We start from the raw sequence: 14,727 nt of genomic DNA on the forward strand, positions 1-14,727 counted from the left end.
AAGGAAGGACATACTTGCATTGGAGGCAGTTCAGAGAAGGTTCACTAGGTTGATTCCGGGTATGGAAGGGTTGTCTTATGAGGAAAGATTGAACAGGTTGGGTCTATACTCATTGGAGTTTAGAAGAATGAGAGGAGATTTTATTGAAACATACAAGAATCTGAGGGGACTCGATAGGGTAGATACTGAGAGGATGTTACCCCTCATGGGGGAATCTAAAACTAGGGGGCATAGTCTCAGAATAAGGGGTCGCCTGTTTAAGACAGAAATGAGGAGGAATTTCTTCTCCCAGAGAGTCGTGAATCTTTGGAATTCTTTACCCCAAAAAGCTGTGGAGGCTGAGTCATTGAATACATTCAAGGCTGAGTTAGACAAATTTTCGATCAGCAAGGGAGTCAAAGGATATGGGGAAAAGGCGGAAAAGTGCAGTTGAGGTCAAAATCAGATCAGCCGTGATCTCATTAAATGGCGGAGCAGGCTGAAGGGGCCAAATGGCCTACTCTTGCTCCTATCTCTTATGCTCTTATGGTCTTTACATAATAAAAGTCTTGCAAATAGAAAGAAAGAACTTGCATTTATATGGTGCCTTTCAGCACCTCAGGACGTCCCAAAGTGCTTCACGGTCACTATTGTAATGTAGGAAATGCAGCAACCAATTTTGCACACAGCAAGGTCCCACAAAAAGCAATGAAATAAAGTACCAGATCACCTGTTTTTAGGTGTTGATTGAGGGATAAATGTTGGCCAGGACACAGAGAGAACTCCCGTGCTCTTCTTCAAATAGTGCTGAGGGATCTTTTACGTCCACCGAAGAGGGCAGATGGGGCCTCAGTTTAACATCTCATCTGAACGACAGCACCTCTGACAATGCAGCACTCCCTCAGTATTGCACTGAGTGCCGGCCTAGATTATTTGCTCAAGTCTCTGGAGTGGGGCTTGAACCCACAACCTTCTGACTCAGATGCAAGAGCGAACGACTTGGTCATGGCCTGAGCTGGGAATTATAGCAGGTTTGCTTTCCCAGCTAGAAGATGACCTGAAAGGAAATAAAACAGAAAAGTGAACATTTCATCTGCTATCTGGAACAGCATAGCATGTTTTTGTTGTTTTGTGTTGTTTGGCGAAATGTTATAGGAGAAGTTTAATAAAGCTTGGAACTGTGACATTAATTCAGTCATGTGTATTCTGTGAAGTAAGCCAGCTTCCTGATTTGTCACTGGCCTTGCCTTACCAGAGTGTTCATCAGTTGCACCTATCAAAAGATTGGTGAAGCATGTACAGCTTTACTGTATCCAGTTCGTATAACAAGGTGTGGGGGCGTGGGGGGGAGCACACTGTTTTAACCTCAGGCTACAATCTTGTACAGGTAGATTTTGGGCAGTGCGAGTTAACTCCGGAATGTAAGAGCTACAAGGGTCACTTACAGAGTAACTTGTATCACTGAACCTGTAAGAATAATCTACAGCAGACCTGAATTTATAACACCCATGCTAACCCTGCTTCATCGGAAGACTACACATGGTCTTGACTCCCAGTGTGGGAGTTTGACTGGTGATGTATTAAAAGTATTGCATATGGCGTGCTTTTCCTATAAATGTCACATATGTTTGTTGTAACACTTTCCCCATCACATTTTGTTGATAACAAATTTATCGTTATTAAACGTATTCACTGACTCACCAAGAGCAGTGCCATGAAAAATTTTGCAGCGCCACAAAAGAACAGATTGTCCGCTATTTCATTTCCTTACTAAAATAAATCAGCTACTCAGCTGCCTCTATCAATATGTTTACATGCGCTCTTATATTTCAACTAGAAATAATGTTGACCTCATTTGAATGTGAGATACTGCAATGTAAACTTGTCCCAGGCCAAAACATTGCAGAATACATGTTGGTTAATATTTAAATATGTTACCACACTGGGGAATTTTCAGGGAGGCTTAATTCCCAGAACAGCCAGAAATAGTCTGCTCCAAAAACTCAACTCAAAGCCTGAGGGGAATATTTATGCTGCAGCAGATGTTCACCCTCCAGCTGCAAGAGATTTTTTTTGGTACATTTTGAAAATAAACAAAGGTTTAGTTTTGCAATTAAACTTTACAAATTGTACAGGTGATTGGCAGTATGATAACGTCATCATGTTACTGGTTATGTGATTCAGTGTGCATGTTTATAAATCTGGTCAAATGTCTTGGATGGCATTTATTCCCTGCACTATCCCACACCTGTGAGTGGGCTACAACAGGCATTTCTGTTTTGTATAGACTGTACAGAAAATTAAATAAACTGATATTTCTGTGGCAAAGGCCGTGGTAACTATTTTTTTAACGTGATTCAAATATTTTTTTTGGCTTATCCAGTATATGTAAGCACACTCAAAGTTATTTGCCGTGTCCAGTTTAATAAAAAAAAAACCATTGATTTTTTTCAGATGTAGAAAAAACACTTTGATACTTATACTTTGAGCTCACCACTCTTTCAGTTTCTTCTCTTCTTTTCTCACCACCTTCTCTCCTAGAGGCATTGACTTTCGCTGTGTATCGTTCCACTAGCTCCAATTTTCCTTCAGTACCTTTCTTCAGGTGACAGCCTGAACCTATCTATGTAGGCTATTCAACCTTTGGGGTCATCACATCTGTGCTTGGTCATGTCCTCAGCCTACAGTGTAGAAGGATCACTGGATAGTGAGGAACAGTGGCTGAATTCCCCCTCTCTTACTCAGGGGTGCTGAGGTCAATCGTAGTGCCCCTACTGCCAACTCAGCTACGATCAATTAACTCAAATAGGAATCAAACTTGGATTGATCTGCTTTTAACTGAGAAATGTTCAAAAGCAGGTGCAGAGCCTCAGAAAGCAAGGGGCCAATTATCTCTTTGGAGGGGGGAGGGAAATAGGGATATTCTCTTTAAGAAAATATCATATTAGTCATTACAATAAGTGCTCCTTGTATTTTAAATTGATATTTCCAAAATGATCCCAAATTGGCAGGAGGTGCTGCTCCCAACACATGCTAGTGTCAAGGATACAAAGGTTTGAAAATTTTTCTTTACAGAAAGGAATCCAGAATGTTATAGGATGGACTCTCTTATAATCAGGTTTGATGAGAATTTACCAAAACATTTGACGGTGATAGGCTAACGTTCATTGAAGTATCATTATAACACATGGGCAGTCCCCAACATGTCCATTTTCAAAAGGATCTCACGGTTTGACAGGAAGGAATTATTGAGGCAATAACTCCAAGTCATTGTTTAATGCATGAACATGAATCATGGACAACTCCCAACTCATTTAAAAAAAAACACCTAATCAGATGAAGTCACTAATCGTGCTTGCAGAAAATCTTCGAAGGCATATTTATGTTTTTGAAGTGACAAGTTAATGCCCACTAGAAGGTACCACCTACACCTCACAACTTACAAAGTAGAGCTGGTTATAAAATAACAAAATATCCCATCATGTGTCAGTTTGGTTCAGTCAAGTCTCACTCTTAACTCTGAGCCACAAGGTTGTGGATTCAAGCCTCACCACTGACTTGAACACATATTCTAAGTGACACTTCAGAGAAGTAGCAAGGGTGTGCAATGGTAAACAAGGTTGCTTTCTGTCTGTTCCGGTGGCTGTAAAAAATCCCATGTCACTTTTTTGAACAAAGAGGATTCTCTCAGCCAACATCTATCCCACAACACCACAAAAACAGATTAACTGATTGTTCATTTTATTGCCGTTTGAGGGGTCGTGCTGTGCACAAACTATCTGGAGCATTTGCCTACATGACAACAATGATTACACTTCAAAAGTAGTTAATTGGAGCACTTTGGGTTGTCTAGAAGGCGTAAAAGTTGCTACATAAATGCAAGTCTTTTTTTCTTTAAACACAAACCACACTAGATAAACCAATTTAAACAACATAATGTACAAAAAACATATATGCATTCACCAGGGCTATCACATTGACGTAATGGTAAAAGTGATATTTATGATTGACATTGTGAAGGGTTAATTGTACAAGTGTTCCTCTTAGAGGGTGGAGAATATGATGATGCCCAGATTTGGCAAGGAAGAAAAGAGAGAATGTTTGGTGTGTTACCTTGCCTACCCTGGTAAGATCATTGAACTTCTTGTGGCACTGGTCTACAGTCTTAGGATAGAGAGAGCTGGCACTCAGTGCCAGTGCCACATCCCTCCAGCTGGTACAAGTGAGATTCTTGGCAGGTTTGCTGGCACAGATGCCCAGCAGTCTGCGTCTCCTTAGTTCTATTGCCTCAAGGAGGGCTTGGAGGTCCAAGTACGTAAAATTCTGGGTTCTCCTATGCCTGGGTGCCAGGCCCTGCTGCCTTGCTTGTTCCTGCTGTAGGCATTCTTAAAAGAATGGGAAAAAGATTGATGAGACATGTAATGAAGTTATTTGAGAGTCAAGTGAGTGAGTCAAGCATTGCTCCCTCCTCACTTGGCTATCCCTATGTTTGTTGCTGCAATGTTCAGCCAGAAAAGTCTTTTTAAAGGCTGTACTCCAATTTCCAAGCACTCCACCAGATGACACCTATTTTACATGGGACTTGTGCCAATCATTACTCCAATGGATAGGCAAATAAGCTGACCTAGGAAACCCTGTGTAAATACCTCTCCTGACTATCAGCGGATGCAAATTTTCTCCAGTGGCATAATAGTGGCGTAAATCATTGAGAGGAAATTCACCCCCAAAATGTCTATTCCCAACTGCCTCTGACTCAGCCATTTTAAACAAAAAGCCTGAAAACAAGAGAAAAGTAAGCGAAGTCAGTAAGTGTACAGAACCCTTTATAATACATATAGGATTTGAAAAAAATTGGCTTGTCAAAATGAGAGATGTCAGTGCTGGAAAATGGAACATATCAAGCAGTCATGGGTCAATTGTACCATGGTTCGATGCATAGTAAAGCTATTTAGCCAACAATGCACCTCAGTCCCAACCTTAGAAGAACACTTACTGCACCAATGTGACATTTTTCCATTCCTCAGACCAGCTATTCTGTGGCTTTTCTGATTAAAATTTCTAATTTAATGCCAAGTTAGGGCTAGTTCTGCACCTTGGACCATACTGGCTACAAAGTGTTTTCAGACACTTCAAATTCATTTCAGGACCTTTGCAGCCAGCAAAGTAGGTAGGTTCACATCCTATCATTCTGGACTGAATTGGAATCCATGTGCCACAGGTGAAAGGCTGGTGTCTAGCCCACTGCACTCTTAACACAGGATTTTATGACAATTTGGATACTTCAATTGCAACTATAATCCAGAAATTACTGTTGGTGATATTAGTGTGTTCATGTGGGAAGAAACAACTTGTAATTATGTACTTCACTTCCTCAGGATGTCACAAAACACTTCACAGTCAATGAATTATTTTTCAAAGTGTAGTCACTGTTGTTTTGTAAACAAACATGGCAGCCAATTTGCACACTGCAAGCTTCCACAATTGGCAAATGGGATGAATGACCAGATTACCTGTTTTTGCTGGTGTTGGGTGATGGATTAATGTTGGCAAGAACACAGGGAGAACCCCCTCCTCTTCTTCGGATACCGCCATGAGATCTTTTGCATCCACCTGAACAGGCAGAAGTTTCCTTGGTTTTGTGTCTCATCTGAAAGATGGCACCTCTGACAATGCAGCATTCCATGAGCACTGCACCAAAGTGTCAGCCTAGATTATGGAGTAGGACTTGAATCCCCAACCTTTTTTATCCCTCAACCAACGTCACCAAAAACAAATGATCTGGTTATTTATCTCATTGCTGTTCATGCTCAATTTGGCTGCCACGTTTCCCTACATAGTAATACTAACTATGCACTTCATAAATAACTCATTGATTGTAAAGTGCTTTGGGACATCCTGAAGACATAAAAGGTGCTATATAACTGCAAGTTCTTTATTTCTTTCTTTCTGATTCGGAGTCGAGAGTACCAACTGAGGCACAGTAGGCGTTAGCTCCTTTAGGCGAAATGGGTTCACATGTTCAGCATTCATCCACTAATATTGCCAAAAATGATTTCTAGCCTTATAAATAAATGCAAGCAGTATTGTTTTGGATGAACTACATTCCCTTGCCATGTTTTGCCTGACAGTCCAAACACTTTGCAAAAGTCTGAGGACCTGTTGTGTGATTTGCGATGTCAGCTCAGAATTGCGTGACTTATGGGCAAAAAGAGAAAATCAACTTCTCGCTTAACAGAAGCAGATAAATACATTCAGTCAAGAGGAATAAGTGCAACAGGTGCAAAGATAAATAAATTTGACTTCAATTTCTGTTGACTTAATAGAAATACTATTCATCAGCTAATCACTTTAAGTGGAATCCACTCTGCTGTGGAAATTGAAATCAGCTTTCTGAGGTGAAAAAAATATCACCTTGTGAGTATGCGTTGCATATTTGTATTAAAAGGCTAATTGAAGGCAGTATTGAGCTGTTCTTCACGGCCAGCATAATTACTCGCTTAAATGCATAATCAACAACACTATTGCTTTTTCTTTGTAGCTGCAAGATGTTGACCTTTTTAAATTGAAGGAGATTTAAAATTTGTGCTGGTAATGCTGATTAGTTCGTGTATTCCTTTGTTAGAATTTTTATTACGATGCAACCCACACAGTCTGAATGTAAAGCTGCTTTTTGCCTCCGCCATGTACAATAATGTTGTATCTCAGCCCATTTTATTTATAGACCAAAACAAATGCTGCAAAATCATTACTGCTTTGATTGTAGTTAGTTTGAAACCTTTGATTCCCAACTTTTCTTTTGGACTCGGATCATTATATTGGATTTACTAGACTCAGCACTGCCCACGCTGTCAGTCACAGAGAAATCCACTTAAGATTAAGTTTAAAATGACTAACCAAAATTTCATATAAACATTGTCATTCTCCACCATTTTTGTTATTTCCGACGAAAATAAATTTCTTTCAGGCTGTAAACCAACATCGAGATCCATTCCATGTAATTTTTATGATTTCTTAGGAATAAGAAAGAAAGAAAGTTTTACATTTATATAGCGCCTTTCACATCCTCAGGACTTCCCAAAGCTCTTTACAGCCAATGAAGTACTTTTTGAAGTGTTGTCACTGTTGTAATGTAGGAAAGGGCCTATGTCCGAAACGTTAACTTGTCTGTTCTCTCCACAGATGCTGACTGAGTGTTTCCAGCATAGCTCAAATTACCTTAAATGCAATTATAGGCATCGAAGAAGAAAAGGAACCAGAAATCTCGCTATTTAAGTAGCTACAAGCCCTTGATTTGGGAATCTAGGTCCAAATATGTGCATTCCATCTCGACATGCTGCTCTGAGCAAGCAATAGCCAATTTAAACTGGCCGCAATACTGTCAGCCTCCCGTCAAAAAATATAAAGTAGAGATTGTTATGATGTTAAACAAGACTAGTCTCTGACCTGCCACAGAAGTGTTGGCCAACTTTATTTTAAGTGGGTTAACACCTCAGTTAATATAGCAGACAAATGAATTTCATACAGACTTGTTTAATATTCACATAACGACTTGATCGGGACCATTTCAAGTGCATACTGGCAATAATGTTCCGACTTTGTATTTCCGATGACTGAAGCACTGGAAGCACAAAGTTGGAAAATTGTCCCTACCTGAACTTGGTCCTGTCAGGATTGTTTTGGGTTCAACGTGCAGCTGAGTCCTAAAAGAGCAGCTCCCATTAATGCACAGTAGTGTTTTCTGTGTCCCTTCGCTCAACAGGATCTTCCATTCCTCACTAATGATTTCCTGCAGCAATGCTGTTTCGTGACTGAGAGACTATCACTTGTAAAAGGAGCAACAAGCATAGAATTTTAATTTTTTAAAAAAACATTTATTGATTTAATGTTATCATTTTAATTACTAATTCACAACCACCACAAGATAGTTGAAAAGGATTATGCTCGAGGCGAATTTGCACAGGCAAATTAGGGAAAATAGAGATCACCAAATTAAAAACTCAGGCTAATCAAATAGAGAAGAAATGATAAATGAATATAGACAGATAAAAATATACGAAGTTTGCAATGCCCTGTACTGGGACCTCACATGCAGCCAGCACATATCTGAAAATCATAAGTGCAATGCATGCATGTCCCACTGATTGCATGGAACCCCACAAGATTTACCACACAGCATATCTATCTATGTAACAGTCTATTTAATGACAGTATTCACTGCACTTTTTAATACGTCATATCTTATGGCGAGGGAGAGCAGCCTCAAAATCCCCAGAAGTTCAGTGAAGGCTGTCTGATTTTGTCCAGGGTTACACTGGGTATGCACCTCTGCTTTTCTCATCCTCTAGCACCTCACCCAAGTGGTCATTCTTCAAGCGTGAGCCCAGACTGGGAATGTTGGCGAGGTTTTTGACTATGACTGTCCTTATACAATGTCCACACAGCAGGCGCATGAACCCCAGAAGAATTTTTACCCTCACTAACCCCGGGAAACTGAAGCTAATTATTGTGCCTCGACTGAAATCAGCCAACTCGGCACAAAATGGGGATCGGAAACTAAGAACTTCCTGATAGGTAAAGCTCCGTTCCACATTGTACAGTAAATTTAAGAATTGAGCCTTTGGGCAGCAATGTCCATTCTCTCAACAAAAGCAAAATACTATGGATGTTGGAAACCTGAAATAAACACAGAAAATTCTGGAAAATACTCAGCAGCATCAGTGGAGAGAGAAAAACAGAATTAGGCTTTCAGGTCGATGACCTTTGCATCAGATCTATTCAACTTAAGGTCATCGACCTGAAACATTAACTCTGTTTCTTTCTCCACAGATGCTGCCTGACCGTCTGAGTGTTTTCCAGCATTTTCAGTTTTTATTTCAAATGTCCATTCTCTGTTGGTCTGGTCAGTTTAGTTGACCCCGGGGAATGGCTGTGGTGATAAATGGAAATGTATTTGATTCTGATTGTCAATGGTAGGGGATGGAACAGCAAAATATTCATTCCTAATACAAACATATATGTATTTACTGATATAAATTGATATTTACTGATACACTTATACAGGCATGCTTTCCTATACATACGCATGTCAAAGGGTACAAAAACCAGGAATGTGGGGGTGGCAATTCCCTTAGGCCCATTTCCGGGCCTGTAACAGGCGTCGTGCACAGAATGTACGCCCAAACTGGCAGGCATTGGGCATTGGGCCTCAGTAACATTATTTAGGCGAGCTGCCAGCACCTGTCACACCTCCACAGGCAGCTGGCCCATTCTATACAGATCAATGTGAGGCTGCTTGACTCACTGGCAGCCCCCCGAAGGTAAGTTCCAGGATTGGGGGGGGAAAACGAGGAAGAGAATGGGATGGGCCAATCGTGGGCTGCCAGCAGCCCTCAGGAGTGCTGTGGAGCTGGGAGGAGCATTCCCACTCCTCCTTGCTCCACATCAAACCAAATAAAACCTCCCCTGTTTGGTGGCAGCTGCTTGGTAGGCTGCACCCACCCCTGAATAACCTGAGTGGAGCAGGCCCGTGCCTGATCCTCTGAGGGCAGCACAACTTTCCTGGGAGGTCCTAAAAATGGCGTTAGGTCCCTCACTAGCATATGCGTGGCGCCTAATGCTTGTTTTAGGTGGCCGGCCCCGATGCATGTAAAATGGCCCGACCCAATATCAGGTCAGACATGTTTCTGGTCCCAGAAATTGGCCCTCATCGCGCCTGTTTTACGCCTGTAAAATGGGCGCAACAAGGTCCAATTTCTACCCTGTGGATTAACAGTGAGAACACTTATCATTAAATCAAACAGATTAAAGTGATGCCTCAAACATTAGCTAGAATGATTGGAGCATTGATATAGCAGTGTTTATTTTTAATGTTGAGAAACCTCAGCGAAGGGCCAAGGCCCATAGCAAGACCAGTGGTTCAGCAGTTAATGCACCGTGTGCTGAGCTATTACTGAGCTATAACGACCAGGAAGGTCCTTGAATTAACCCATAATCTGTGCTTTTTAAAATGTAGATGTATATTTAAAGACAAAGTCCACGTTTGACAAGATTAAGCAGTAGTTTGATGAAAAGATTTCAGCCAGTAGTCTTACAGCACACATCAGATAAGACAGGCACAGTGGCTTGTTTAATTTATGCAGCCACAGCTTCCAATCTTCTTAGATGGAGAATGGATTAACAGATGGAGAGGCTTTTAAAACCCAAATCTTAGTGCCACTCAAACTCTATTTCTTGATTTACCTCATCCTTTTATTTAATGCAGATTTAAAATATATGTGTTGCAAATAGATATGTAGCATTCAACTAAATTGCTCTCATTACAGACCCTACTTCAGCAGCACTCTTCTGGGGGGAGGGATTTAAGTGCATTTCTTGGGCAGCAGAGGGAATACCCGAGTGGATCTTATCACCGCTGTAGGTACATTTACCGACTTTCAGTGAAAAAAACACCATCAGTAAGAACTTGTGCCCATCAACATTTTACTTTCTCAACAATCCAAATAAACTGGCCAACCTGATCGTTCACATTTAAGCAGAGTGCTCGGCCCGTTTTATAAAACCAAATAGGTTCCTCAGTAGAATGATCTTGCTCAGGCAAGCAGCGCATGACGTCGTGTCATACCTGAGAGCTGTGAGCAATTCATTAGAAAATTAACCTCGTGAGAGTTGCTCACTTTGACAATGGCATAACTCACATTAACAGGACAAAAAAACAATTTTAAAAATACTTTGAAAAACCGGTTAGTCAGGAAGGTTTGGCAGTGATGTATGGAAAGGAAACAGCTGATCCTGAGACTAATAGTACTCCTATCCTCCCAGCTCATTCTAACACGATCTGCATTTCTATTTTGGTTCATATATGATCTCATTGTTTTCAACTTGTTTTTATTTAGGCTTCAAAAATATCTATATAATCAAAGGCTGCAGCTCCCTCAGTGGCCTAGTGGGTAAATGCACTGCGTGCTGTGGTACTGGAGCCATAGAGATGGAAGGTCCCAGGTTTGATTCTTGGTTTGTTTTGATTCAGCCAGGAAGATAGCGGAGGTCCTATAATACGCCCTGAGCTAAGGATGAGAAAAATTAGCTGGGGTTCCCAGTTGTCATCACCAGCAGGTTGTCCACAATGGTAGGTTGGACAGAAGGGGTATGGAGGATAATTGGGAAAGATGGAGATGCTGAGGAAAAACAAATCTCAAAAAAAGGACATAATTGCTTTTTTAAAAATACAAAACATTGCATTGTATTAAGTGGATTATTTTTCAAATTCCCCCCCCACCTCCTCTTTTTTTCCTGAAGCACCTAATTTGCACTGAGGTTCAGTACCAACAGATGTTAGCCTATCTCACTGAACTGGCCATTCTTCAGATGTGAGTCTAGACAATGTGCACGTTGGGACATCGGTTGAGGACAGGAGCGCTCTTGGTTGTGATGAGCAAAATCAGAGGAGAGGATGCCTTTAAATGCTGACAGCATTTGTGGCTGTTCCTCGGTGCTCAAGCACAATAACAACAAAGGTGTAAATGCACAGCAGAAGACTATCTAAATACCAATTTAAAAATCTATCCAGTGGTTCACTCTTAAACCATTCATTGCCCTAAAAAATAATTACTAACTTATTGCGTTCCTATCTAGAACTGAGATTCACACCAGGGTTAGTGAAAGGTTCTACTTCACAAGATTTAGCAACTGAAAAATCATGTTTAATTTTACGTTAAACAGCCTCCCTCATAAATCAAGACAATGCTGCAAACGTAAAAAATTTTTTCTGAACTGTTTCTAGATCACTGGGAATTCCTTTGTATTCAAGCGTGCAACTAAATACAATTTTCAAATGTACTGAGGCAGATAATACTGGCAATCTGAAAATATTTACTATCTTGAGCTGATTTCGGAGAACAGCAAACAGGTTTTGAGAGCGACAAATGTGAGTTTTACAGCATCAGGGTTACACCTTTCAATAAGGCTTCAGAAAATTCTCAGATCTGTTCCGTAAGACAAAGTGCTCCTGGTTATTAAATGACATCTGCTTGACGGTCACTTTATCTCCTGAAGAAGACTCCTCTGAGGATCTAAAAGTTGTTGTGCGTGACATAATATCTTATTGTACTCCAGCAAGGCACCAACTTTATTGCACCCGAATTTAATCCAGGGTTCAAGCTGTGGAAAGAGACAGACAGGAGCACTACCTTGTCCTGTACTGCTCTAAAGTGGCTTGTGTGAAATACCAATATGAGATCTGTAATCCTGACAGAATACCAATTAAAAAGAGAGTAGCGAGTGAAGCTGGGTAGTCAGGATAAGAAGGATTGTGAAGAAAATTTTGCAAAAGCCCCTCACTGCTTACGATTTTCCAATATGTGCCGGCTGTGGACTTATTAGTGGTAGAAATCATTGCCATTCATTTGTCACCAAGCAACTAATGAAGGAAATGGGAAATTACCTTGAAATACCATAGAGAATTTCCCAAGGCTGGCTTGCCATAGAACAAAGTGCATTAACAATTTGAAAAAGCAATAAGCTAATGTGGTATTGATCCAGGTAAACATTTTCTGCAGCCACAGGCTAGATGTTTGCAGCATTTTACGACTTAGGCCAAGCCATGAGATTGTATGGCAGAAGACAGGTTAATAATTGCTATATAATAAAGGGACATTAACCTTTCGCTGTATGGGGTTTTTCAGAAGCCATTAACATGTGCTAAGCCTTGCAACGGAAGGATGAGTGTTTGGGCTTTGTGCGCGATGAATTGAGATACTGATCTCAGCTGGGGTAGAGGAATGCACTTCCCTGCAGAGAGAGAGAAAATCTGAGCATGACACCATGTAACGGACCTCCAACTGATCACCAATGGATTAACTTTGGGGAAGGCCTGGGATCAATTGCCTATCTGTTTGTCAGTCTGAGAATGATGTAGAGTATAGGGAGATGTAGAGAGGGAATCAAAAATAGGGCAGGTTCCCTGATCAGATCAAAATATGGCTCGTGCCACCCGCTGCTTGCGGGCACACTGGTGCCAGTTTCATGATAGGCCGCACCCTCTCAAGTTGTTCCCTCCTTCCCATGGGGAAAGTGACAAACATGTCACCTCTGATGAATTAAATTTCATTCAACTGCCTGGTGCACCAGTATATGGACATCTGACTGATCTGGCAAATATCACCAGTGGTGGCTTGAAGGGCAATGCAGTGGTTACTTAGACCACAATGGTCAAAGCTGAAGCTGTGCTGGATGTAGTCTGAGGTCAGGCTCCAGCAGATAGTGCAGCCCAGTGGCAGCCTCCCTGCTGAAATGTCGACATTGAAGGCAGGTTTCCTCAGACACGCCTAAACTGTTGTGCCTGGGTCAGATTATATCATTCTTGAACTGCCTGCGAGTGGGTGCTAGACACCTTGGTTGGAAGCTACCTTTTCTCTTTCTCCTTCAAATCGAGGATGGCCATTGGCAGGCCCAATTGAATATTCAGGCTGAGCAGTATGCTTGCAGCTGTGGGGCAAATTGGTGACAACAGGAATGCTGCTTTTAAGTTATGCAGGAAAGGAGCGCTGAATCTCAGAAAAACAGCAACAGAACAAAAAATGCCAGCTACAATGTACAAAGCGCAGTTTTGCAAGTCAAAATCAGCAGTCAAAATGCAAGTCTCAAAAATATGGCAACCTAACTTTCAAAACTTTGTTTTTGACAGAACAGGTTGGTGGCTTCCCAGTGCTTGTTTTATATGGCTGCTCAGCAAATCCGAAGCAGTGGTGAAGGACGCCATGGGAGATTCATCATGGGGCCAGTTTCCCTTCATCTAAATAATTTTATTGGATCTAATGGGCCAGCACCACATATAGCTACGGAGTCAGGAGCTCAGCACCCAGTGCACTGAAGCCTACTTTCCCAATCCCACAAGTCTTATGTGCTCCAGACAAGGGGACCAGTCCCTGAGCTTGACACTGGGGAGTCAACCCCTATAACTGAAATGTTCCACTATATTGTTGAGCTGAGGAATTGGGTGTATTAATTCACCTAATACCTTCACACTGCCGTGTCAAGTGCCATTTCTATTAAATCAGCTCCCTGACACTTTGAGGCTCAGTGACCGTGTTAATCCAGTTCCCCGACATTGTGAGGCTCAGTGACTGTGTTAATCTAGCTCCCTGACACTGTGAGGCTCAGTGACTGTGTTAATCCAGCTCCCTGACACTGTGAGGCTCAGTGACTGTGTTAATCCAGCTCCCTGACACTGTGAGGCTCAGTGACTGTTAATCCAGCTCCCTGACATTGTGAGGCTCAGTGACTGTGTTAATCCAGCTCCCTGACATTGTGAGGCTCAGTGACCGTGTTAATCCAGTTCCCTGACATTGTGAGGCTCAGTGACTGTGTTAATCCAGCTCCCTCACACCATCAGACTGAGTGACTGTGTTAATCCAGCTCCCTGACACTATGAGGCTCAGTGACTGTGTTAACCAGCTCCCTCACACCATCAGACTCAGTGACTGTTAATCCAGCTCCCTGACACTGTGAGGCTCAGTGACTGTGTTAATCCAGCTCCCTGACACTGTGAGGCTCAGTGACTGTGTTAATCCAGCTCCCTCACACCATCAGACTCAGTGACTGTGGGCCGATAATGTGGTTCCGTGGTGGTAGCAGGATTGAAGCCTAGCATGCACTGTTTGCGCATTGTAGCCAAGTGGCTGAGCTTGCCCAATAACGAGCAAAGTCAGCTCAATTAGATATCTCAATGACACTCCCAGTGTTTAGTGCATG

The sequence above is a fragment of the Heptranchias perlo genome, chromosome 30 (genome assembly GCF_035084215.1).
Source record: "Heptranchias perlo isolate sHepPer1 chromosome 30, sHepPer1.hap1, whole genome shotgun sequence".
Classification (NCBI taxonomy): Eukaryota; Metazoa; Chordata; class Chondrichthyes; order Hexanchiformes; family Hexanchidae; genus Heptranchias; species Heptranchias perlo.